The following is a 27,723-nucleotide window of genomic DNA, read 5'->3' as shown; positions in this document are numbered from 1 at the left end:
GATTCCAAACGGGCCCCCATCAAGGGTTGGATCCTTAGTTTCCAGCTGTCAGGCCTCTCGTCGCCTCTGTAGACAATTTACAGTTTGAGCTACACAACATGAACATGAGATTCAAATCTAACCACTGTATAACATTAATATACGAATTAAAAAAATTAAAAACAACATTCATACAATTACCAGACAGAGATTAGAAAAATCAAATTTTGAAAATCAAAAGCAACTTTGTGATTGCAGTGATTTTTCTTTCTTTATTTGTTTTTATGTTTGACGAGCCATAAAATTCTCAGTTTTCACTAGTTTTATTTATTTATTTATTTATTCGTGTGCGGAAGAGAGTGAAGGGGGGAGGGTGACTGTTCACAGATCTTTTGTTTTGTTCAGAACATCAATTACGGAAAAACGCATTGAAAAGCAAGTTTGAAATTTTTGAAGTTTTTATCTGCAAAAATGCATACAAATATGCCTAGCATTCTTTCAGAATTTTGCTAAAAACATATCGATCAACAATGCTTTCGAACAAGACATAAGAATTGCACACCATTCTATATCCGCTCCAATATCGGTCGCATATCTTTCATTTCTTTATCAGTCGGAACTTTTTCCTCTTTTTTACAACTTTGATATTGCCGCCCTCAGGTATTTAGGTCCAATAACATCCTATAGTTCACTGACAAAAGGACAGCGACACGCGGCCTTTACGTCACTTCCGGTTCAGACGCTGGCTGAAGCCGGAAGTAGTAGAAGTGGGAGTAGCACCCATTACGTTTGATGCTTGTAATTCAAGGTGTTTCAATGCAGCCAGTGAACGTTAAAATTCGACCGATTTTAAGGGAATAGAAGGGGTCACTGGAATTTTGCAGGAAAATAACAAAAAAAATATTTATTTTGTATTCCTTACTTGTCAAAGTGTAGTTTTTGTTCTTTGAATGAAAAATCACGTTTGTTACATAATACCGTCCTTTAGTTCTTCTCAGGTTCAAAAACTGGTAAAAAGGAGAGAAATGTTGACATGTATCACATACTGGCCTCTATATAATCATATACTGCAGGCATTTGTTGTCTGTAGTTTTACAAAATTGAAGGGCGGTAGCCAACACGAAAGCCCGCGAGTACTCTAATGAAAACAAAACTTACATGAGAACACAGTAAAGAAAACTGGTCCGTGAAACCAACTCAAACGAAAGTAAGAAAAAACCTCTGTATCTGGCTATGGTTTAATGTTGTTACAAGTGTCCAGTAGGGTTATTTTGTCAAAGCACAAAAAGCAGAGTTATGAAAGTAATTATCGAGGAAGGCAACAGAAAAATTAATTTTCCGAAAAATAAATCATCATACTTTAGTACTTTATCTGAAATTCTTGAATTAAAAGAATCACTGAGTAAATTTTAAATACATTTTGCTTTTTCTTTTTTTTTTTTTTTTTCTTGAAATGCGTAACCGAGTTCTGAACTGAATGTTAAGCGTTTTACTAAAATTTGGATACTATGCATGATCTAATCGTGTAATATTATGCTTAACACAATTTGCTTTTGATCGACGAGTAAGGATTAAATTCTATTTGATTGGGCTTACGATGGATTAACCCCTTTTTTGTACGGTAAAATTATTAGTTATTCTAACTTTTCCTAACTTTCTTAACTTTTATTCTAGCTTTTAACTACTATAATAAATTTAAAAAAAAAAAAAGAAAAAAATCTTTCTTGATTTTTTGTTGTTGACAAACAGTCATCACAACACTAATCTCATAATTGAAAAATAATGCTAGAGGCATGGCCTGTAGCAAAGGATCATGGAAGACAGAAAGCAACTCTGTGATTAGCCCACTGAGGAACATTTTATTTGTGACAGCTGAAATGAAATAAATTCTTCTTGAACATTTTTTTTTTCTTTGTGCGATTTTAAGTGGAAATAATTTTATTTATTTATTTTGGTCTGTTCAAACTACAAGCATATTATACTATGCTTTTTAACTGTTTAAAGAAAAATCCCGCAACTCATTTTTTGATGTTTTGTGATTAAATTCTTTTTGAAGGTCACTTCCTCAAATTATCAAATTTCTCACATTTTAAGCAATTAAATATTCATGATTTCAAAATTTGAGAAAAACTGCCCGTTCATAACGAAGTTGAAGGGGCACAATGAAAATTTCGTTATGATAAGGTGATACGTGTTTTCCATCATCTAAATGTAGAAAATGGCACTTAAAAGAAGTAAAAGTTACGTTGTGCCTCATCTTTGTTTGCATTTTACCACATTTACACCCCTCTCTTTAAAATCTTACCCAAAGCCTCCTTACCATTTGTTCATTAATTACACTCTCCAAACCTGATCATTAATGTCACAACCAACCCACGAAATGATAATAAATTTCATATTGATACAATAAACGTTTTATTATTATTGTTCTACAACTCATCGCTGAACTTTTTACGATTTAACAAGAAACTGAATATTTTCATATTTAATGTTAAAACTGACGGAATTTCTTTTTATCGCAGAGTCATCACAATAATATAATTTTAGTAGGTGTGAAGGGTGAAGGCTCATTGTTAAAATTTTAAGAGAATAGGATGTTCAAAAAAAAAAAAAAAATCAGCAACTGATTTTTTCATGTTTTCCAGTATATGCACCAGTCTACGGAACCACATCCTTCCCAAGAGATGAGATCAGTATTCTGTAGCCTTTTAAGGAAGGTCAGGTTCAAATAGCAAAGGGAGGTTATGCTGGGCTGACGCCCAGTAAACCTCAACGGCCAAAAAACTTCAGCCGTGGACGATTGCCATCCTCCAACCTCAAGCAATTGGCAATCCTAAGACTTTAAGCCAACAAGTTCGGGGTGGAGAAGCAAAGTGTTCATTTTGAAACCAGTTCAGAAAATATATTGTTTTCCTGTTTGGTGTTGTTAACTATTTAATGTGGATTTCAACCTCGTCACTATTAATATATTTTTTAAAACCCTAAATAAATAATAAGAAAAACAACTAACTCTCCTCCATTAGATACCTAAAGTAAAATTCATTTCACATCGCATCCTGGATATGAATCCTCTCCCTTCTGCCCAACCCAGCTCCAATTTTAGATGAACTCTTTGGATTCAAATGGCAATTTTTAAGGGGCTCGGTCTGTGGAAAGCTTGATATTTCGGATGCATCCAGAACAGAGAACCTCGCTGTTTTAATCGCTCGTGGAGAGGTCACGCCTCCGAATGCAGGAGGAATAATGAAAAGAGAATCAGCATCCATCCCTTAAGCCACCCACGCATGTCTGTCCCTTTGTTGCGATGGCAGAGCGAGGCGCCAGTGCTAACTGTCGTTAACCGGGTCCAATTTGTACACCCGGATCGTAATGTACGCGGAAGGGAAAATTATGGCACACACGAACATACATTGAGTGTGAAATGCGAGGTGTGAAAGCTTATGTATCTTTCGGATACATGAGGGGGTTGAATATCAAAACCAACTCACGCCCCTTTTTACAATTTTACAGGAGAAACAAAGAAACGAGCAAAAAAAAAAAACATTTCACACTCTGCCCTACACAATTTTTCCAAAAACCTTTTTTTTTTCTTTTTTTTTTGGCAACAATTTGGTGTACAACTTCATTTTTGTTTCTTTTTTAAGTTAACTACACGTATTATCGTCTTTTCACCAGACTAGAAAATCGCTCGTCAAGGTTGAAATTTTAACACTAACTTGCACCGCAATTCTACCAAACTCCAGTGGATAGCGTTAATTGTTGACCACTTTTTCGTTTCTTCTTTCTCCTAAAACGATAGTCTTACCAGTAAAACAGTTAAATTACCGGATCCAGTTCAGCCTTGTCAAAATAAAGCATTTCCCTGCATGTTATGCATTGCCAAAAAAAAAAAAAAATGTCAAATTATCATGCTATGGTGTAAGTTCCATTGTTAGTGACGTCAGGAGTGTTACTCGATCAGTGAATTGGCTGTTATATATATGAGAATAAAAAAAACTTGTATTGAGCTAGTTTTGAAGTAAATCGGCTTCTTTTTTTATTTTTAAAAAATTTCTATCCAAATACCAATTGAATTTATGTGATATGTTTCAATTTTATGCCATCTACCGGAAAAATGTGAATTGATCAAGCAATGTGTTACAACATTGCTAGGGCAATTCCACGGGTAATTGACTGACATCTTTAAAGCAAAATAGTAACTATTTTGCGACATTCAACGTAAAATATACATTGTACAAAAATATCTTTCCCTTTGGATTATTGACATGGTATTTGTCTCTAACATGGTAACTGACTGACATTTTAAAAAGTAGCACGTCAGTCAGATACCATGCTTTTAACATTTTTTTTAAATCATCTACAATGTATTTTTGAAAACCAATTCAGTTTTAAAAACTCAAAAATATAGGGGAAAAGATCCTTTGTACAATGTGTAATTTGAATTGAATATTGTAAAATGCATACTATTTTGTTAAATATTGTAAAATGTATACTGTTCTGCTTTAAAATTGTCAGCCATTTAACCGCTGTTGATATTACCATCGTTTTCATACTGGTCATAATAGTAGAAGCTCGATTTGAACTGGTTTTGAAATAAAACGGGGTTTTGGCAGCGGTTTTCGACCAGATTGAGAGGGATTCGTTCCATGTTTTGTGGCGTGATAGTATCGACAAAGAAGTATCGAATTATGGAATAAAAACCACAGATAGACCTCGTTTTGAAACTAAATGCCTCATGTATTATGTTTAAATAAAACATTCATTCTGGGGTTCAAAATTTTGCTATAATAATGCAATAATTTATTTTCTGAAGTTTTTAATACATAAACTGAAACACTGGCAAAGTGATTACATCTATGAGATAGAGCATAATTGCCCACGGAAATTATGCTCAGTTATAAAGGGCAGTAGCTTCAAATTTTTTAATATTTCGCATTTTTGTCATATATTATACATTAGTTTTATTGTACAAGCTTCCTTGTTTGGTTTCCGCTGAAAAAAGGGCGGAAAAAAACGTCTAGTTCCAACATTTCTCTCTTGTTAATATTTAGAATCCAAAATTCGTTTCTTCAAACATATCGAAAATTCAATTCTGCTGATACTGCCGTTTACCTGTACCATCATGTTTTGCAACTTAATTTTGAGATATTACATATCGTAGCCTCAGAGCAACAGTAAGACATCTAATCCCAGTAATAACACTAAGATATCCTAGTGTTGCTGTGAGGCGACAATATAACCTACTGAGGCTCTGGCACTAAAGAATCCAATTGAGCTATTCCTGTGCAGACAAATTGTACTGCTATAAAATGTGGACTTTTTGTCCATAATCATTGAACGGCCACTTCAAATTCTAATTTGCTTTGCCCAAGAGGAATAATATTATTACAGTTATTGTTTTGATAGAATGTAACTTTGTTTGCAAATGAAAGAACAGCACTAATTGCTCAATTTGAGATTGAAATTCCTTACTAGTCAGTCATTAACTTCAAATAGTGCCTTCTCACTTAATTTGGTAACCTAAACTTTAACCATAGCAATTAGCAAACACTCCAGTTGCACTTTGCAGAAGATCTTGGTTCTTGTTTCAGATGCGGGAGAAAGAATTCTAATTTAATGAACAATTTTTAAATAGATCGATGAAATAACTGGCAAATTAATTTTTATAAGTTTTGCTTTTATGGTATTCATTAAGTTAGAAGTAATTTACATAAAAATTTCTTGCAGACGTTATGAAAAATTGCGCATCAAGTCTTAAAATGACTATGAAATGTATATAGTTTTAAAAAAATTATAGTAAAACCCTCTGTTGTTAGAATAGAAATTGTTGAAGCTTTGTAGATACTTTTTAAAAAAGCAACATTGTGCTTTGAACTCATTTCTTCGCTAAATGTCTCCAACATTACAGGCAGAGCTTCATCGAACAAGATCGTAACGATCTTGCAGGATATTCTCTAAGTTTCCAGATAGCTCGTAGAAAATAATCATAAAACTGTTAACATTACAAAAATTATAAATCTATTCTATAGACAATACTAAAAACGCGATTAAACAAAACATAAATGTAAAAACGTAGCAAATATTCTTAGAAGCTTTAGACGCGCTCCCTTGAAAAATTTTAAAAATTTTCTTCATCGCGTAAACAATATGTATATCAACATTGTCTACGGAAAATAAAGTTCATAATGAGGATCAGGGACTTAGAAAAAACAGAAAAATAAATCTGTAAAATAATCTACCTTAGACTTTATTTATTAACGTAACTGATTTTCGTCCTATTTCTCGCCGAGCTTTATACTCGTGTTGTTTGTTTTAGCTCACTTAAAGCTCAGTTTGAGAATTGTTTTGTCCCAATGTGAAACATTGTTTAAGAAGAAAAAAAAAAACTTAATTTGCTTTAGAACTCTTTGAATATTTAATTTGCATAAACTGGCTATGAGATATCAAAATTAACCACACCTCGTCCTTCTAAAGTACAGCTTGTAAAACTTAATATTTTTTGGCGGGGGGGGGGGGCGCTATTATAATTGACTCATTACACGGAAGAATTAATGTTCCCATTCAGTTTATGAATAGAGTTGTCAAGCTTCCCAGCTGGTTCTTCATCTACCTCTTCCCAGCACTTTCTTACGGCTGTTTCGAAAGCGGCGACGAAGTTCCCACTCTGATTACACTCCCACTGTTTTAATTCGCACGTGCCCATTAACCTCACTAAATACTCCCGTCACGTGACCCCTCTAATGACCACTGGCTCCGTCCTGTCTGGCGACACGTTCCGAGCACCAGACACGCACCCTCTGCAACCGCAAAAGCCGAGCACACACGGATCGATTATTGTTTTCTCTGCCTCCTAAAGACTGTAATTGTGTGAATCGGTGGTCTCGTTCGCTGGGGGGTGGGGATCAGGATGTTCGAATGATGCGGACCACGCCGTTGATTATGGCTTTCTACGGAAGAACAATGTAGTTTATCCGTGTTCTACAAAGAGGGTGGTCTATGGAAGAATGATCATGGTGAAAACCTTTTGTAGTAAAAAGCCCATCATGCATAGTTCATTTTAGTATGGACATTAGCTGTTGATTACAGTAAATCGCTCATTAGAGTGCAATCACGCTTCCCAGATTTAAGTTTTTCCTCCGAAAATTCATTTACAAAGTGCTGTTAGCAACATTGTACCCAATAAGAAGAAGATAAATGTCTTCACATGTAACAAATGTTTAAGCAACGCATGAAATTCAAACTTTTGGGGGGGGGGGGGGAATGAGCGCTTGTTTCGGGGTTACAAGGAACATCCTTTTCAGTGTAAAAGAAAAGAGCTTATAGATGAAAAATAATCCGACAAAAGGTCAGGGCGAATCTCTTTTCCTGCAAAAGAAGTTACCTTAAGACATCCAACAAAAGTCTTTTTGTGGGATGTCTTTTCATCCGTAAGATCACTTCTTTTGAATTGAAAAAGGGGTGTGTTGCTGCCCCGAATCACGCGTCTGCATTTTTTCGTGAATTTATGCATTTAATATGTTGTTTAATTATCTTTTAATTAAATAAATGAAGCCGAAAACGTTAATTACTGTGTCAATAAGCTGTACTATGACTTGCAAGGCTTCCTCTGATTTAGTTTTAAGGTTATCTCTATTATCTCACACTTACCAACCTTGAAAACCTACCTTTGATTTCAGCGTCACGGCAAGGAGCAACGCCGAAGATCGGCGATTTCGCTCCAAGGAAACCAGGGCTTAACCCAGGGAGGATAACGTTATGAAACAAGTGAAGTCGGAATTCCATCCGATTAGAAGGGAAGGGATGGAGGGGGGAGGAGAAAGGGGCGTTGTTGCGCAGTGGTAGAACCTCAGACTATTCTTTGGTAAAACATCCTGAATTTTTCTTTCGAATGATGAAAAACAGTTATTTTGTTGTGTTCTCTATGTACTAAGTTTATGCTATTCTAGTGTTTGAATTGTTTCGATTAAGCGTAAAATAAAAATCTTATCGAGTGACAATCATTGAACGGTAATTTTTGTTGTTAAACTGAACAGTAATTACATACTCGTAACAAGATTCGCATACTTTTTAATCTATGTAATTACTAAAATTAATAAAGCGTGTTTTCGCACAGTAGAATGCTCAACAAAATCAATGTAAAATGTGTTGACTTACTGATTTTGTTCCATTTTCAAATTTAATAACTTTATCAAAACTTCTGTACCTCAAAACCCCCCCTTGCCTCAAATATTTCTTCCATCCCGTAAAATTCAAGACGGACAGGTTTGACGTAATCCCTTGTGATTTGACCTTCGGATGATATAAAATGATTCATGGGCGCCAATATGCAACATTTTAATGGGGGAGGCTCAGATATTTTCCCCATGGAAACCGATTTCAGTACAGATTAGAGTTATTAAAATTTGATATTTTTAATAACCTATTCATTAATGTCTGGAAATGTTTTTAAGTTTTTGCAAAGAAAAAAAAAACACTAAGGCAAAGAAGTTCTAACTTCTAAGAGGGAAGAGGGGATTGAACTCCCACTTGCCCCTCTATATGGGCGCCCATGAAATGATTACTTAAGCAAGCAGTCAGTTTTTTTTTATTATCTTGAATCGTTTTGGTAAATTTTTATCCGGGTCTAACTCAACACAGAACAAATAAATCTAAATTTTGTCAGCGTTGTCTGAAGTTTTGGTACACGAAGAATAAGGTACAAAGCATTGAATCAAGTTGTTTCATTTTCGTTTTTCTGTAAAGTATAAAACTTTTTAAAAAGACTACGCATTGGGTGGGTTTGTATAGAATAAGTTGTCTAATTGCTGAATTCAATCTGTAGAATACTGGATTTAATGTTTTCACGATATGTTGCATACTTACTATTGGCTGTATTAATACAATTAAGAAAATTAATGTACGTAGTTTTAATAATATATACATATAATCGACGAAGTTCAAGACTAGGCGCTCTTGAAGGAAAACTTATCTGTCCTGGCAAATACACCAGTGATCGTATTTTGCATAGAAATTCGAAATACAGAACTGCACTCAAGAAAAACTTCATTTATCTCATAAACTTTCTTCGTCGTTCTTCTGCTGCTTAAACTCTTTCGGTCTTTAGTAAAATCTTCATAGAAATGAAATTTAATTAGATTTTCCTCTACTTTTACAGTCGAACAAATAACACGTTTACCTTCTGACTTTTCGCATCAGTTCATTCCCATATACCACAAAATTGTTCTGCTAACACAAATTCTTATTTTTGATTAGTGAAATGGAAAATTTCAAAACAATACTTTATTTTTTGACTAAAAACACAACAGGAAGTTTTAGAAGTGTGACCTCGATTCAATTTTTTTGGTGTGATTTCCGCGAGGGAATTTTCAACTTATTTTATTTTAATTCTCTTTCAAGGCTGCAGTATATTCAACTCTCATTCCTAATTCACAATTTTCTGTTGAGATTGAAAAGAAAACTTTTCAAGAAATAAAAGGGATAGTCATCCTAATTTTTTGTATTTATTCAAATTATATTTTATGCTACGAATTTTTTATCTTTTTTTTTCTCCGCAATGCTTACGAATTAACATAACCATTGAGTTTAGGTATCTGAAATTTCGAACAGATTAAAAAAATCGGAGTAAGATTGTTGCGGTATCTATTAATTTGTTGCGGTAACTTGAAGTCGGGGAAAACACTTCGTTTGTTAATGTTTTGAACTATTATTGATGTAGAAGGTTTTATTTTAAAATAAATTTATTTATTTTAAACGTTATTTGAAATCACAAACAATTAAACAAAAAGATTCATTTCCGCAAAAACAGCATTTAAAGAATTTAACTTTAATAGCATTAAAAACATTTATTTGAAAAGGATTTTAAAAAGCATCATGTATTAAGTACATAACTAAAACTTTCACTTTATTTATTTATTCGTTGCTATGTTGTTCTCATAAAAATGTTTGCCTTTTTTTTCTGCTTCGTGTTTTTACATGTAAATTGTTTCTTAAACTCGAAAGAACTTCTTTTTTTTTTTAAGTTGAAAAATGCATTTAAATCAAATATTATTAAAATGTGTATCGATTAAAACTGTTTTTCATAAAGGCTATGATAAAGGAAATAATACATTGTTTAACTGAAAACCCGGTTTCATTAGAGTAAAATAATGATATTTAAATTACGCATGGGAAATAAAGAGAAATAAAGATTTTTTTTTTTGCCGGCGTAAAGAATTGCTATGGTAAGAGCAAACCTAACCTGGCAGCATTGTGAAAGCTTCGCAGATCCTAATCACAGCATCACAATGGTGCCAGATTAGGTTAAACCCCAACTATATACTTTTGTGCTCATACATTTACATAATCTTTTATTTAAAATATTAAACTTTCATCGAACATACTTATCTTCCTTTAAAAGTTTCATTTAAAAAATTTACTGCCTAAACACTCTCTTTTTCTTTCGTTAAAGACAATAACGGGCTGTCCCTATCTTAAGTAAAAAAACCCAGGTTCGTTCCCTTAACTACTAGATTTTGCTTTCTTCTCTAAAGTGCATTTGCACCAATACAAACAATAGAAAACTGAATACAAAATAAATAAATAAATAAAGAAAGAAAGAAAGAAAGAAAGAAAATTCTTTGTGCATAAAAGTAAAAGAAAAAAATACAACGTTAATTCGCACAAATTTTCAGAGAACCGCATACACGTATTTCATTGTTACAAGATTGATTTTTTTTAAAAGGAGTCGTTGTCGGAGGATCCACTTTTTCAATGCAAGAGAGCTTATAGATGAAGAGAAAGACTTTTTGTCGGATATCTTTTCATCCATAAGCACAATTCTTTTGCATTGTAAAAAGGGTTCCTTGTAACTTTGAGATACGTGGACACAGTAGTAGGGGTTCTGCTGCAAGAGGCGGCTCTGGGAATCATAGCCGCCTCCCAACCCACTCTGCCTCCTCCGCCTGCCGATAGCCACCTGTGACCTCCGCGCGCGACCGTGAAAGGTTACGGGGGTTTAATTTCGGTTTCGAAACATTTTGAAGCGTTTCGAGCGATTTTTCCCGCGCTTTCGTACTTTGTCGCTATTTCTCATAATCTTTCGCGCGTTTTGAAGATTTTGGCGCGTTTTGTACTTTGTCGTTTTACCATGAAAGGTTACGAGGGTTTTTTCGCACGTTTTTGGACTTTGCCATTTTACCGTGAAAGGTTACGAGAGTTTTTTTTGCGCACCCGCGTTTTCGGACTTCGTCGTGTTTTTTTTTTTTTTTTCAAAAAATAAATTTTTGTTTTAAGTTGATGGTCCCACCATCCAGCCGTGTATTAAAACAATACACCATCAACTTTTTTTTTCATTTAAGTCTTAGATCATTTACATTCATTTTTGAACTAGAAATATTTTTCACAATTTAGATTATTTTTCCGCCTTGTGTAATTGGATTATTTTTCGCGATTTTGATCATTTTGATGCATTGAGTTCGAATAGTTTTTCACATTATAGTCTTAGACTATTTTAACGTCTTTTGATTATTTTTCGCGATTTTTTTATGCCTTTGGAACTTTAACTATTTTCGCATCATTTATTTATTTACAAGTGTACTTGACTTAATCATTTTTCCGACTTTAACTATTTTCATACATTTAGGAGTTCAATTGTATTTTTATACATATTTACACTTGAAATGTATTTCGAACTTTGATTTTTTTTCATGCATCTCGAACTTTATCATTTTTGAGCTTGAATGTTTTTTCCCATCATTCAGCACTTTGATTATTTTTCACTATTTTTAGGCTTAGATTCTATTCATGAAATTATTGTCAAGTACTCTTATCTTTGACGCTTTTTTAAACATTTTAGGACTTAGTTTTTTTTTTTTTTTTTTCAACAATCAGTATCGGGAATCCTACCCTTATTTTTTTCAAAACATTACCATACATGCCATGTCTTCCATTTTCTTACAACCAAATTAATTTTAAAACTTACAATCACTTTACTAATAGTATTCATTACCTCATATAACTAATCACTTTAGCAGTGGCGCACACAGGAATTTTGCAAGGGGAGGGTCCAAGATCGAAAGCCTCATTCTCATATCATAATCCCAATGCGCCGTCAAACATATTGACTCGATTTTTTTTATTCTCGAGAACGAAATACAGTAAAAAATAAACTATTGAACAAATAATTAGCATTACTGAATGAAATATATTTAAATAAATTACCAGAAGGCAAAATAATATACGCATTAACTTTTCTCATAATTAAAAAAATGGATTCAACAAATCAAATTCATTGCTGCAGAAGCACTATATGATTTAGAAGTTCATTGAATCTCATTTGGTGTAATCTGTAATTACAAAACTAAAACATAGTTTTTTAATGTATTCATTTATAATCACCATTCTGCTTGCAATAGGCAATTCGTTATAGGAAAAGTGCACAATATTTAAAAAAAAAACCTTTTATCATGAGGATTTTTTTTTTCCACTTATTAGAACTGAAATTAATGTTACCTTTGTTTGAATTTATTTTACGTACAAAATACACAGAATCGTAATCAATCGGGAAAAAAGCAAGACCTTTGGGCGGGGTCCGGAACGCCTGGACCCCTCCCTTGTACGCCACTGCACTTTAGTATTGGTATCAATAACCAAAAAACACTAATCAATTTACTATTAGCATTAATTATCATGCATTTGAATCTTTAACTATTTTCACATCTTTTATTTATTTACAAGTGTATTCGACTTTATCATTTTACCGACTTTAACTATGTTCATACATTTAGGAGTTCTTCGTTTTTTTATGCATATTTACACTTTAAATATATTTCGAACTTTGATTTTTTTCACGTATTTTTCACGAACTTTATCATTTTTTACAACTTAAATTATTTGCGTGCCTTTCGAACTTCATAGTTTTTCTTACTTAGTTTATTTCCCATTATTTCGAACTTTATCATTCTTTCATACATTTTGTACTTTAACGTTTTTTTTTTTTTTTTTTTTTTTTTTCCGTCACTAAACACTTTTATTATTTTTCACTATTTTCGGACTTAGATTCTGTTCAGTCCTATAAATTTTAAAAATAGACTCACAGAAAAATGACTTCTTCTACTGAAATTAATTTCAAAACTTGCAATCAATTTACTCTTAGTATTAACTAACACTCATCATTAACAAATTTTCAAGGATTTTAAAAATCATCTTAAATAATTTTTTCCAGTAAGTAAATTTCAGTAGAAGAAGTCATTTTCTGTGAGTCTATTTTTAAAACTTATAGGACTGTAGAAGTGAAGTCTTGATACTCGACTTATACTTTTAACACTTTTAGGGTCCTTCTTTATGTGTAACTTTTATATGTGATGTGTATTAATTCAGTATAGGAAAAAAAATAGTTAAATTCACTTGATTTGGTAAATTAAATGTATAAATGTGCGAAAATAATAATTAAGCCCGTGATTAAATGAACAAGAAAAGTGTTGATAAAAAATAGTAATCAGAATTAATTACTTTGAATTGATAAATCGATGAATTAAATCTAAATCGTAAAAGGGTTGCATTTAAATAAATATTAACTTGAGTAAAAAAAATACTTAATATGTGTAGAAAATAATTATGATGGTAGTTTTAAATATATGTTAAAATTCGGTTAATGATGCTTGTTAATTAGTAGTATGAGTAAATGGATTAGTGGTATGTGATAAATAATGCTAAGAGTAAATTGATTGAAAGTTTTTTAATTGGTTGGTTGAAAATTGAAGACACGGTACGTAGGATAATGTTTGCAATTAAAAAAAAAAAAAAATGTCCGACTCCTATCACTGAGTGTGAAAAAATTGCTAAGTTCTAAAATGTGCAAAAACGATAACTCATGAACAGAATCTAAGCCCGAAAATAGTGAAAAATAATCAAAGTGCTTAGTGGCGGGGGAAAAAAACGTTGAAGTACAAGATGTATGAAAGAATGATAAAGTTCGAAATAATTGAAAATAAACTAAGTAAGAAAAACTATGAACTTCGAAAGGCACGCAAATAATCTAAGTTGTAAAAAATGATAAAGTTTGAAATACGTGAAAAAAATCAAAGTTCGAAATATATTTGAAGTGTAAATATGCATAAAAAACATTTGAAATCCTAAATGTATGAAAATAGTTAAAGTCGGAAAAATGATAAAGTCGAATACCCTTGTAAATAAATAAAAGATGTGAAAATAGTTAAAGATTCAAATGCATGGTAATTAATGCTAGTAGTAAATTGATTCGTGTTATTTGGTTATTAATACTAATACTAAAGTGATTAGTTATATGAGGTAATGAATGCTAGGAGTAAAGTGATTGTAAGTTTTAAAATTAATTTGGTTGTATGAAAATTGAAGACATGGCATGTATACTAATGTTTTGAAAAAAAATAAAGGTTAGATTCCCGATACTGATTTTTGGAAAAAAAAACTAAGTCCTATAAAATGTTTAAAAAAAACGTCAAAGACTAAGAGTACTTGAAAATAATTAAATACGGGAATAGAATCTAAGCCTGAAAATGGTGAAAAATAATCAAAGTGCTAAATGATAGAAAAAACGTTAAAGTTCAAAAATGTATGAAAGAATGATAAAGTTTGAACTAATTGAAAATAAACTAAGTCAGAAATACTATGAAGTTCGAAAGGTGCGCAAATAATCTAAGTTGTAAAAAATGATAAAGTTCGAAATGCATGAAAAAAAAATCAAACTTCGAAATGTATTTCAAGTGTAAATATGCATAAAAATACAATTGATCTCCTAAATGTATAAAAATAGTTAAAGTCGGAAAAATGATAAAGTCGAATACACTTCTAAGTAAATAAAAGATGTAAAAATAGTTAAAGATCCAATTGCTTAAAAAAATCGCGAAAAATAATCAAAAGACGTTAAAATAGTCTAAGACCATAATGCGAAAAACTATTCGAACTCTAAAATGCATCAAAATTATCAAAATCGCGAAAAATATTCCAAGAACAAAAGGCGGGAAAATAATCTAAATTGCGAAAAATATTCCTAGTTCAAAAATGAATGGAAATGATCTAAGACCTAAATGAAAAAAAAAAGTTGATGGTGTATTGTTTTAATACACGGGCTGGATGGTGGGACCATCAAAAAACCCTAGTAACATTTCATGGTAAAACGGCAAAGTACAAAACACGCCAAAATCTTCAAAACGCTGGAAAATATCCTCGTAAAAGATTATGAGAAAAAGCGACAAAATCCAAAAACGCGTGAAAAAAAGCGCGAAACGCGCCAAAAAGTTTCGAAACCAAAACAAACCCCCGTTACCTTTCACGGGCGTAGATGTCACCGGTGGCTATTGGCAGGCGGAGGAGGCGGAGTGAGTTGGGAGGCGGCTATGTGCCGCAGAGCCGCATCTGGCAGCAGAACCGGCCTTTTTCCCCTACTCACAGTTCTCTACAAGTTTGTACGATTTAGCTTTCCAATATTTATTTTTAAATTATGAATAATTTCACATAATTAGCTACTTTATAAATCACATTCACAAAATTTTTCTAAAAACAATATATTTTTAATTTTTTAATCTGCTTTTCCATTTTGATGTGCTCTTTAAGCATATAAACAACCTTTACGCAGCTAGGAATCTTCTAATTGTCATGGGACTCCTGATTAGCTAGCCGACACAAATGCGTTGGCCACGTTTTGTTCCCTATTAAAAGCCAACGCCATTCCCCAGAAGTTCTGAATTTACACATTTTAATGTTTTAAACTCATCTGTCCTAAGAAGATCTTGTTTCGAAATGAACTAACAATTAGAGCATGCAAAACAAACTGTAAAAGAGATGAAAGCCGTTTATTACGTAATAGCCGATCCGTAGTCTACAAATTATTGCATGGTCTCTAGCAAAGTAAAAGTTGTTTATATGCGTTCCCTTCTTTATCAAATGCCAGTCGTAAGTGAACCAGTTTGCAAATGTTGCGTCTCTTAGTTTCCGGATTACTTTGTAATGCTCTTTTGGTAAAATTAATTTTAGCCTTATATATTCCACACCAATAAATTGCAAAAATAATTGCTAGGGTCAGGTATTGTGGAACGGGTATGAAAACAGGTATTTTTGAAATGATTCTTTAACTATTCAAATTTGATATCCAACAAATAAAAAACCTTAACTGAGTTTTTACATTTCAACAACACATTTCACATATCCATCGTTATTATTACTGAAATTATTTTATTATTTAGTGAAAAAGCTATTATTTCAAAATCTGTTTTTATGCCCAGTCCACCCCATGGGGTGGGGTGAAATGGGTAGTATTGTTTTAAATTGAATTTCAAAGTGAAAACATGAATTTATTTATTATTTTTTCACAAAATATATTAATATAAGGGTAAAATCTATTAGTCTGTAATTTTACTGCAATTAATGGTAAATATCCACGATTACTGAGGATTGGCTGACTTAGGTTTTGATGATCTGTTCTTCTTCAATCTCCATTTTCACTTTATTGGGGAAGGTGAAAAAATATTTCATCAAAGACTTCTTAAGAATCTTTACAACATAAGCACAAGTATATAAAGGTTCTAGAACTTGAGCAATAAACTACTTTTTTTTATAATTTCTTAACACTGTTTTCAACTAGCACCCAATCTCCTGTAGATATTGTACTTCAACAGAAGCTTAGTGGAATGGGGGTTTGATCAGACTGGTTTTCAATTTATTTAGTGAGCTTTGGCGTTGTCTAGTGATTGCATGGTATGACTCGTATTAGGCAGTAGGCAAATGATAATTTCACTATCGATAGCATGCTTTACAGTTTCATAAGTCAGCTGGCTTGCATGACTTTTCAGATGCCTTGCGAAAGGTTTGAACCATTCTTTAAAGATTGTTTTCCATCCAATCAGATTTAGTGTAACCTAAACAACTCCATAAAATAAGGACTCCAGAAAAAATTATAAAACTTTATAAAATGAACAATCTTCTTCAGAGAATAACTTTTAATGAGAAAAAATGTTAGTTCCACAGTCTATGTCATTAAGCCTAATATTATACTCCTTCCACCCCACTTAAAAAAATTCAACCTATTTCTTAAAATCTATGGAATTTTTCTTTTCTGATCTTTTCAGTTGACAAAGGAGACTTCCTTTAATGAAAATAACAGTAGTAGAATGCTATCTGAATTCAAACAAAATCCTGAAAACAAAGTTTCAACAATATCAGTTAGTTTTGATTTTTACAATATAACTTACAAGAAGGCTGCCACTAAACTGACTGTTTCCATACAGTTTTTTCTTGAAGAAAAATAAAGCCAAACTGATGTTAATAGCATGAGGGTTTTTATTCAAAAAAAATATATATTTTTTTCTTTTCTGTAACTCGAAAAATTTATAAACTACCCATTCCATCCCACCTGACCCTAGTAATTCCAAACAATAAATGTTGCGCTTGATTTATTGTTGAAAAACTCTTGATAAGTTAAAAAATGATAGTTTTTAATAATTCAAATACTTTTTTCATAATTGTAGTTCATCAATTGTTGAATTCGTCATCCATGAACATATTCCGTGAAGTGAAACAGCAATTAAGCAACCCACATCAATCCTTCAGAAGTTGCGCCAGAACATCTGCTGCTCAAAAGCCTTTAAATGAACTTTTACAAGGCATGATGGGTGTTTTTGACATTTATAAGTGAGGGTACAAACGAGAACTTTTTTTGACTATTAATTGGAATGTTTCATTAGAATATTCCTAGTAATTTATGTATACACTATATCACCAAAAATATTGGGACACTTTCAAACATTCATACTTTTACGGATTTTTCGAGGAGAGACCAATTGTTCGGTAGCTTTTTTTTTACATAAAAGGTATTTTAAAATTGTCATTTTCAAATAAAAATTAAATCACCCATGCGTTTAGAAGATCAGCAACAAAATGAGGAAAACTAAAATGTTTCTTGATCCTGCCTCTTCGTAAATTGCTGGGAATAAGCTATAAATTTTAGAAATTAGTTAGCTTACTAAATACAATTTAATAATATAGATATAAGCATTTCTCCTTCAAAACTATGAATTTTTTCTTTTTGATGATTTTTGGCTCATAACACGCAACATTTTCCGTCAAACCTTTCCAAACAGCATACAAAAGAAGCATAATACTAAAATTTTAAGTTAAAATATTGAAAATTCTATGAAAACTGAATGTTTAAAGCAATTAATTTTCCCCTGTGCATGCGCGAAAGATAGCAATTTATAACTTTATAACTGAAACATTTAAAGCCCAAGTAGATTTCCCAACTCATAATAAAATTCTAATTCAATATCTTAAAAATTCAGAAAGATATTAGCGATCTAAGGAGCCGAATTTCAATAATTCTTGAATAAGCAACGAATCGTGAGGGACCATTTGCAAACTTGCAGCATTTGCTTGCTTCAGTGTGATTCATGAAAAAAAAAAAAAAAAAAAAAAACAGATAATTTGCGAACAATCCCTCACAATTCCTCGTCTATCCAAGAGTTGTTCAAACTTGGTTCATTAGATCGCTGATATCTTTCTGAATTTTCCAGATATTGAACTGGAATTTATTATGAGCTGGGGATCTACTTGGGTTTAAATTTATGAAAGTTATGAAATGCTATCTTTTGAGCATACTCAGTGAAAACTTAATTACTGCAAACTTTCATGTTTCATCGATTTTTCGCTGTTTTAATTTCCAATTTTCGTATTATTTTTAATTTGTATGCTGTCATGTTTTCTGAAAGTTAGTTAAGGTTTGATGGAAAACTTTGAGGGTTTAGAGTCAAAAACCTTCAGATAAAATTCATAGTTTTGAAAGAAATGCTTATACCTAATATCAGTAATACTTCCTCGAAAGTAGCACAATAATTATAAACTAATTTTTGAAATTTACAGCTTATTTCGGACTAATTACGATGAGGGATGATCGAAAAACGTTTTTGTTTTTCTCAATTCGTTGCTGATCCCCTAAATGCATGGCTTATTTAATCTTTATTGGAAAGTGACAACTGGAGCATTCCTTTTAGGTGAAAAAAGCTACAGAACAATTAGTATCTTATTTCTCGTTAAATCCACAAAAATAAATATTTGAAAGTGTCCCAATACTGTTGGCGGTATAATGTATATAAATGAATGCTTGTGTGTTCCTAATAAAAATCCACAGTTTACGTCAGATTTTTGCCAAATTTGGCACAGAGGTCCTTTGATGCTCAGAAATTTACATGGCTGGGATTCGCCAGAAAATCTGTGAAGCGGAATGTTTACAGGTATTTAATAACAGTGAGGGTGAGAATGAAACAAACCTCAGTTTTGACGTAATAAGCGTTCGTAGTGCGTTCTGGGGCTGGCTCAGCTTCAATAGAACCTATTGTGCAACCTTCTCTGGTGATGAGAGAGTTGTTATCACTGTCAAAACGGCCCGCAAGACAATTAACCTGGTCATTGTGACTTTATTCGTTGTGAGCAACTGGTGCTACGTGTTTGTAGGTAACTCGGAAATTCATGTTGGTGGACTTTAAGTGCAGAAGGAATCACAATTTCGTAAGTACCTTTCGCTTTCATATTACATAAAGAAAGTTACTTCAAATTTTCATTCAAAAATAAAATATTTTGATGTTGCTACAGTTACAAATGCGTAAAGTGAACAATTTGCAGGGTGAGTGTGGTATAGTAATTAGTCGAAATTTTGGAGGTTGCTTTGGGTTATCAGGGGAAAAAGTACCCAGGAAAAATCACGGGTGTAGATGCAAGTGAGTTTGAACTTTTAACAATGTTGAAACGAGGTAAATTTTGGCAGTGACTTGAAAAATATAAGATTTGGTATCCATCTTCAAAAATTACGAAGAAAATAAAGCTTTTGTTTTATCTCGATTTTATGATGTACCTGACTCTCCAAAGTTCAATTTTCAGCATAACTTAGGGTCTGGTGGGTGAAAGTGGTCAATGGGGTAAAGTGGTCATTCGTGAAATAAATGGCTATAGCTTGGAAATAAATGATCGAATGAATGTAAAATTTTTATTATAGAGTAGGGCAGTTAGAAACCACATTTTGAATACAAAATTTTACAACTGGCAAAATTTAATTTGGTGAAAAAAAAAACATTTTGTGTGATTATGAAAAGTTTTAAAATCTAAACACCTCTTTTAACTTCCTTGGGAAATTTTGTTTGTTAGAATTATGAACAGATTGACTGCACAGGAAGCTTCCTACATGTCTCAAGAACTCTTATTCATTAGCAGTTAGCTGAATCTCTTTTAGATAATCTTTTAGATCAATTTAAGTAAGATGGGGTAAAGTGGTCATAATATTAGGCTTAACAAATATTGTTCTTCTAATGCCATTTAATCGTTAAGTATAAGGCAGATATAAATTAAATTGTAATTTCACTTAATATATATTGTTTTTACAGTAAACGGGGTTAAATTTACGAGTATATGCATATGCATACGCATATACTCGTGTACGGACGTATATAGACGTATTCACATAAATGCACCAATAAATACGCATATGAGTATTTGCAAGTATTTTTAATCTATACAGATATGCATTCGACTATACACGTATATACTCGCTTATACTCGTATATGTATAAACACTTATATACTCAGGTAGACACGAATATACGCATACGTACTCGAGTAAATACTTACATACAAGCATATGACACACAAGTAAACAGGGTGAGTTTAAACTTTTGAGCAAATTATTAAAATGTGTTAGAGGGGAGGATAAGAAGCAAGAATTACATAAGGAACATATGGTCACAAACACAATGCTGACGCGCTACATGCACGCAAAGCCAGAAACTAATGGATGCAAAACAGGTCACAAATTCATATATTACACAAAGAAAATTTAACACAACATTTTAGGTCTCAAGAAAGTTTTAAAGCGATTGATGAAATTTGCGGCCTGCAGCTGTAATACTCGCACAAAGCATTCTCTGTTGCAATAACGACACTTTTGAAAAAGTTTCATCTGTCGCTGCGTCTTTGTTGCGATGCTTGTACTAGAGCTACTACAAGCCGTAACTTTTAACAACTGCTCTAAATATTTCTTAAAAACTAAAATGTTGGATAAAATCATCTTTGTGTAGCAAAATTGCGATTTGTTTGCATCCATCATTTTCTGGCTTTGTGTGCATGTAGCGCGTCAGCGAACGCAAGTTCCTTATAATTCTTTGCTTCTTATCATCCCTTTTCACACTCCTTAGATTTTTGATCAAGAGCTTTTGCTCATTCTGCAGGCACACATGTATATAAGCTATTATACTCGTGTATACATACATGTACTGGTGTATACACGTAAATGTACGTATATACGTCTATACAGATATATAATCGTGTTTGCACGTACATACATATATACTCGTGCTTCACAATATATATATATATATATATATATATATATATATATATATATATATATATATATATATATATATGTGAGTAGACACGTACCAAACACGTACTGGATGTATCCACGAATTAACTCGTGTATACCCGGATTATGTGTGTATGTACACTTTTATATGCATGTATACGTTTACTGTACACATATAAACTCAGATATGCACGTATGTACTCGAAATAGAAGTGCATACACGCATATGATATTCGTTTACACGCGTATATACCCGTACGTACACGTGACACGTATATACTCGTGTAGACACGTATATACTCCAGTAGGTAATCACGTATACATGCTTATATACTCGTGTATACATGTATATACTTGAGTAGGCACGTGTATGTATCTGATGCATACATGTATATACTTGAGTAGGCACGTGCATGTATCTGATGCATACATGTATATACTTGAGTAGGCACGTGCATGTATCTGATGCATACATGTATCTACTCATATATGAACGTGTTTACTAATGTTTACAAGACACGTATATACTCGTGTATACACACATATGCTTGTGCATATACTTGTAACTATAAAAATAACCGAAATATACAAATATTAGGGTTGTTTATAATGGTTTTACATCTATTTTTAACTATGACCACTTTACCCCACGCTATGACCACTTTCCCCCACCCCATGGGGTAAAGTGGTCATAAATAGAAAGGGAAAAGAAAGTGTTATAAAACTACTTAAATCAATATTTATTTTCCTAAAACTCAATGTACTGTGTTCTTTAATAATGCAATGTAAAATAAAACAAAAAAGTTTAAATGTTTAAAGAATTTATTGTACCTATTATTCACATAAGTTGAAAACCTACGATTTTATGACCACTTTACCCCACCAGACCCTACATCTACAACTTTCCCGTTAAAATATAAGAGAGGTAGAGTATGATACACACCACAAAAACCTATATAAAAACGTAGAAACATGTGCTGTACCATTCTCACTCGCAATGAGAGAGTGAGAATAGTATAAAGAAAAACTGCTCTGGAAGGGGTTCAAATTAATATTTCAGGGTCGGAATCGAAAGCCAAGGTCCTAAACTATAATAACAACGCAACTTCATTTTTTTTTCTAATGAATGTTGAGTAATTAAGTCAGAAATGTTCTAAAACTCTATCATAGTCACCCGCTTCTATAGTAAATAAAAATTGATTTTTTTTTTCTTTTAACACATTAAAAAGAAAAAGCGGAAAATAGGTCTAAAAAGGCACATAATTATTTTAAATTTGCGGGAGAAACCAGTTCAACTCTAATTAGAGCCTTGAAGTTGTTCTCTCACCCCGCTGCATTTTGATATTATTATTCTATTTCTATTTCACAGTGGCGTGACAATAAACCCCTCAAGATTGGTGCTCAGACTCAGAATTTAATTTTAATATTGCATAAAAAGTCATGAATAGATAAAATGGATTAGCTGATGACAATTTATTATCTTTTGAGCAGAAGAAAGTAACTTTAATTTTCATCAGAAGAATTTAATTTTGAACTTCAAGGAAAGGGTCCAAACCCAGGAACAGGGGCGTGCTCATAAATTTTGGGACCCGTCACAAATGACTTTTACGGGCCCCCCTTCCATATTGCTTACTCTTACAGCAAGGTAAGAGGAGTGAAATCTGCATAGATTTCACTCCTCTTTTTAGCAATCTCAGGCCCCCGTCCGACTCGGGCCCGGGCCAACAGGCGTCTCTTCTCTCCCCCCCCCCTCCTGTGCACGCCCCTGTCCGGGAACCAACCATTTTCTTACGCCACTGCTATTGCAGGACATGACGTTTTTCACAATGTAGTATGGATTTTGGGTAATTGAAAAAATGATGATGCCGTCGAATGAAAATTGATCTCATCTTTGTTAGTTGGGTTCTAAACAAGTGTTTTCTTTTTTTTATCCTCCTATATTTTAACGGGGAGGAGGGGGGCGCAAAGCGACAACACTGAAAGCTTAATTCAGTTGCATATCCCATCGTTCATTGCCCTCGGCAGAACCTTCTCCCTCCACCGTGAGACAGACATCTTCGGCAAGATCAAAGAGCCTCTGCGGAACTGACAATTGCACAATCAAAGGAGTGATGCCGCAGACTATGCAAATACCACCTAAACGAGTGTGGACTGTCAGCTGAGAAGTGTCGCCAGAGACTGAGAGAGAAGAGATGCTTTCGCCACATTATTCGGAGATCTTTCGTAAACATTCCCCCCTCCCTTCGGCCAGCCTAACAAGCCGTGCCCTATCGAACGCGTGCACCGCACAGTCCAGCACGCACAAGCGAGCCGCCGTATTTCACGGTCACCAGCATAGATCCAGGGTTAAATGGCATCCGCCGCCAACGGCCATCCGGAACTAATAAGCACCTAAAACGCGAACTATAAGCCTACACGGGTGGCTGGCTCTCCACTTTATTATTATTCATTTTTTCTTTTTTTTCGTTCATTTCAACCGATGTTTCTTTTTATTCTTCCTCCGTTCGTAGGTGGAGGACCCTATTAGCAATCGTGGGGGCATTAACAACGTTCGGCTGATGATAGTTTCCATCGTTTTTAAATAATAGGATGATGTAGCGCGCGATGCGTGTGGGTAAGACGTAAGACCTAACTGGCCTCAACCCATTTTCCCGATGTTGTGATCATTTCTTCTGACCTAACGGTTTCTTTCCTCAAGACGTCTATGGCCTGTTATGTCTTATTAATGTTACTTTCAGTCGGGGGAGGAGGGGGGGGGGGGCTTCCTAATGAATCAGTTTGCTCTGTCCTACCCTTCTTTTATTGTGGAGCTTTCTGCTTTGTTACCCACTGTTAAAAGGATCTCATCTCCACTTGGAAGTCTTCAGAATTAGTTTGTCACAAGAATTTATTTGTTTTATTCAGCAGTAATCACAAACTTTCAGCGTACACTAAGTCTTAAAAGAAATAATAATAATAGAGGAAGAAAACCACAAAAGACTCAATTTTTCCATTCATTACACAAAAAATATTCATAGTAGGTACGCATTTAGTCCATTTTATTTTCAAAAGATAGCAGCTTTAATAGAAAAGAAGAGATTTTCGGAATAAAAGGCTCTTTTTCGAAGAAAGAGAAAAAGAAGAAATCTCTCTCTAATAATGAGGAAAACAACATACAATAATATACATTGAAGTTATCAGGTTCCGGATAACTCCGTTAGGGCGTTGGCGGGCTGATGCGTAGAAACTGGCTCTTTACAGTTAATGGAAAAAAAAAGTTTTAAAAATTCTTTAAAAACATCTTTCAGTTCACGAGTATTTTTAGAATTTAACTGCACTACATGACGTGTGCAAAACCAATTTTTGCTCGCTAACGTGACAGTCAGGATCACGTTCGAATAATTTTATATACATTTTTTAACTGTATACTATATGGCAGACAAATGTATATAAAACGTAAAAGATTAACTTGTCGAATTTTAGTTAGTAAATCAACTTGGTAATAAAATTTACACACAACATAAAAAAAGGCTCTTTTCCTGCACTTAGAAGGAGAATTATGCAAAAGGGGAGGAGGAATCACGTGCACTAAACTAGAATTTTTATTCACGTTTTTAAGCTTTAAAACACTAGTGCCTAACGTACGGCCAGTGAAACTAATATACGCGGTTCGTTCAATGTTACAAATAAAAAAGCTATGTCCTGAAAACTTCCAAAAACAACTATTGTCCATCATTCGGCAAAAAGAATGATTGTTGTAAATTTAGAGTCAAAAGATCGAAGATTGTTTTCTTCAAAAGACGAGAGGAAACTTCGTATTGATAAAATAAGCATGTAGTAATAATGAAAACGATTCTTGGTTTGTATTCTTTCTTTCTTTCCTATGTTTTCCCATGGTATCTAGAAAAAATTCAAGTATATTTAAAATTTATATGTATTCTGGGTCCGGCTAGTAAAAGATTGGACTACTTTAGAATGTTTTTCCTTCACGAAACACACAGCAATAGCATAGGGACCAGTAATGGCACCAGTAACAGACAGTCGTAACTTTGGATTTAAATAATAAGAATTTTAGGCGGGTGAAACTGATGTTGCTTGGATTCATGAATACGGTGCAACCATCTAGTGTTATCAGAGTAAATTTTATGAGCCAGTTGGTATTTACGAGGCAGTCGTGGAAGGTTATGGGACAGCCACAACGAGGTCTGAGGGTGTTTCGTGTTCATTTGAGTTAAATAAGGTTTTCGATATAAAAATAAGGGACTTTTGTGCATTTTGAAGAGAAAAGAGGAGTTCTATCCATTACACTCATCCTTTCTGCATCCTATTTGTTACTGGGTATCATCAGAATTGTCGGTGCCCGTTACTGGGGGTCGGACTATTTTTCGAACTTGAGTAAATAAAAATAGAATTAAATGAATCAGAGGATCCAGAAGCAGCCGAGCGTTAGGTGAGATGTAGTTGGTTGAGAGAAAAATAGTTTTAAAAGTTCAAGTAAATTAAAAGACTCAGAAAATTGGGTGTAACTTGAGAGCGATATCTTAAGCATGTCTGTTACTGGTGCCGTTGCCCTACTAGAAATTTATAAGAAGCATGATACCAGGTACAAGAGGGAGAGAAGTTGAATTTAAGAGAAGACCTCTTCTTAATGTTCAATAAATAACCAAAATTGAATAGGCTACTTAAACAAACTTAATAGAGAAAATAAAATTCAAATTCGCATTATCGTGCCCACTTAAAGCAGAGGAATTGAGTGAAACGAATGTAGCAAGTCGCACTTTCGCTCACCAGAGATCCTTGAGGGCGAAATGCATTTTCCGAGCATCGAGGGAAGAAAAGAGCGGAAAAGTGGGCCACGGTGAGCATTCGGGAAAGTAGAGGTCTTCACCTCGAGGCTGCTCGCGTAATCAAAGAGTTGAGGGTCGTCTCTTGACCCCCGTGCCACCCTTTGTGTGCTCCCCAGGTGCTGCCATTTCTCCCTTTTTTTCATCGAAGAAAACGTGGAACCTGTAAAAAAAATGATTACAACATAACAATCTGTTGCGATTAGAGCACGTATTATAGGTAAACGCATATCTGCATATGCAATGGAGTAGTTCACGAAAATGTAAAAATATTTTTTTTCTGTAAGAGCATGCTTAAAAACGAAGGACCTGACCATTTTTTGAATAATTCGACTAAGTTTAATATTTTTAAAAAAATATTTTAATCGGTGCGCTTTCATTGTTTAGGCTTCTGGCGATTACATCACAAATGATGAAATGCCATTCACAGATCACAATATTTAATTCGCTTCTTTACTCACATGTATCGGCAACGATATGGTTGACAGCAAGATAAGAGCGCAAAATTTAATTCGCTTCTTGATTATCATAACGTGGAAACGCGGTAGACAAATGGGCCAATGTACAACATTTGTGATGTCAAAAACACCACAGTTTGTTTGAAAAATCGGACATTTTAAAAAATTAAATAAATGTTTTTTCTCGCTCCATGCTTTTTTTTTTTTTTTTTTTTTTTGAGCAATCACATTGCTTATTGTTCTCATTTGACTGTTTTGATGTCCTATGATTTAATTTCCCCCCCCCCCGCCTCCCTCTACAGCACCACCGGCGACCGGCCTCACGACGCTGCTCCTCTAGCAAAAACAGTCTCCAGGTTGCGTCCATATCCTACACACACACGCATACATACACACACCTACACGCATACATACACACACCTACACGCATACATACACACACCTACACGCATACATACACACACCTACACACACATACAAACACTCATGCCTAAACACAAACACACACGCCTACATACACACCCACTCGTGTTAGCGAAAAACATAATTTGAATTCCAGATGTCAAAATTCAATTTTTTTTTTTTTTTTTTGCTTGTTCTATCAATTTTAGTGACTAAAAGTAGTACTTTTGACTGAAGGAAACAACCCCATTACATAATTTTTCCTCTTTTGATGTTACAGTATATAAATGCATAAAAACGGATTTTTTTTCTCAATAAATGTTATTACTGCTATTTTTAGTAGCTTTTCAAGTATGATTTTCTTCTTTTTTTTTTTAACTTTAAAGACGGGTTAAACGAATTAATTTGTTCTTTCTAAAGAACAAAAAAGTCGGGCGACCGATGGAGATTCATTCTGTGGAAATGAATACTGCTGAAAAATTGAACGACGAATTATATGTATACACTGTAAAAAAAATTCGGAAACGTTTCTGAGTATATCGTGCAGCTGCGGTTCATGAAATTTTCGAAAACGTTTCTGAGTATTTCGGAATCCTCTTTCTGTAATGTCCAGAAACGTGTCTGAGTATTTCGGAATCCTCTTTCCGTAATTTTCAGAAACGTTTCTGAGTATTTCGGAATCCTCTTTCCGTAATTTCCAGAA

The 27,723-nt window shown here is 33.5% G+C and overlaps 1 long non-coding RNA gene across 2 annotated transcripts in view; it reads right to left on the bottom strand.

Moving 5' to 3' along the window:
• LOC129232260 (uncharacterized) overlaps positions 1–27,723 on the bottom strand; it is a 128,583-nt gene that overhangs the window by 47,043 nt on the left and 53,817 nt on the right. Inside the window, exons 2-3 of one of the 2 annotated variants that reach the window (XR_008581335.1) lie at positions 26,105–26,323; positions 24,238–25,216 (exon numbers count right to left, since the gene is read on the bottom strand). This is a non-coding gene — a long non-coding RNA (uncharacterized LOC129232260). Of the gene's footprint in view, positions 1–24,237; positions 25,217–26,104; positions 26,324–27,723 lie in introns of those variants that run through there. The other variant, XR_008581334.1, reaches the window with a different exon arrangement.

Source organism: Uloborus diversus, chromosome 1, assembly GCF_026930045.1.
Source record: "Uloborus diversus isolate 005 chromosome 1, Udiv.v.3.1, whole genome shotgun sequence".
In the NCBI taxonomy this organism is placed as follows: domain Eukaryota; kingdom Metazoa; phylum Arthropoda; class Arachnida; order Araneae; family Uloboridae; genus Uloborus; species Uloborus diversus.
This window is presented reverse-complemented; position numbering and strand designations above follow the sequence as displayed.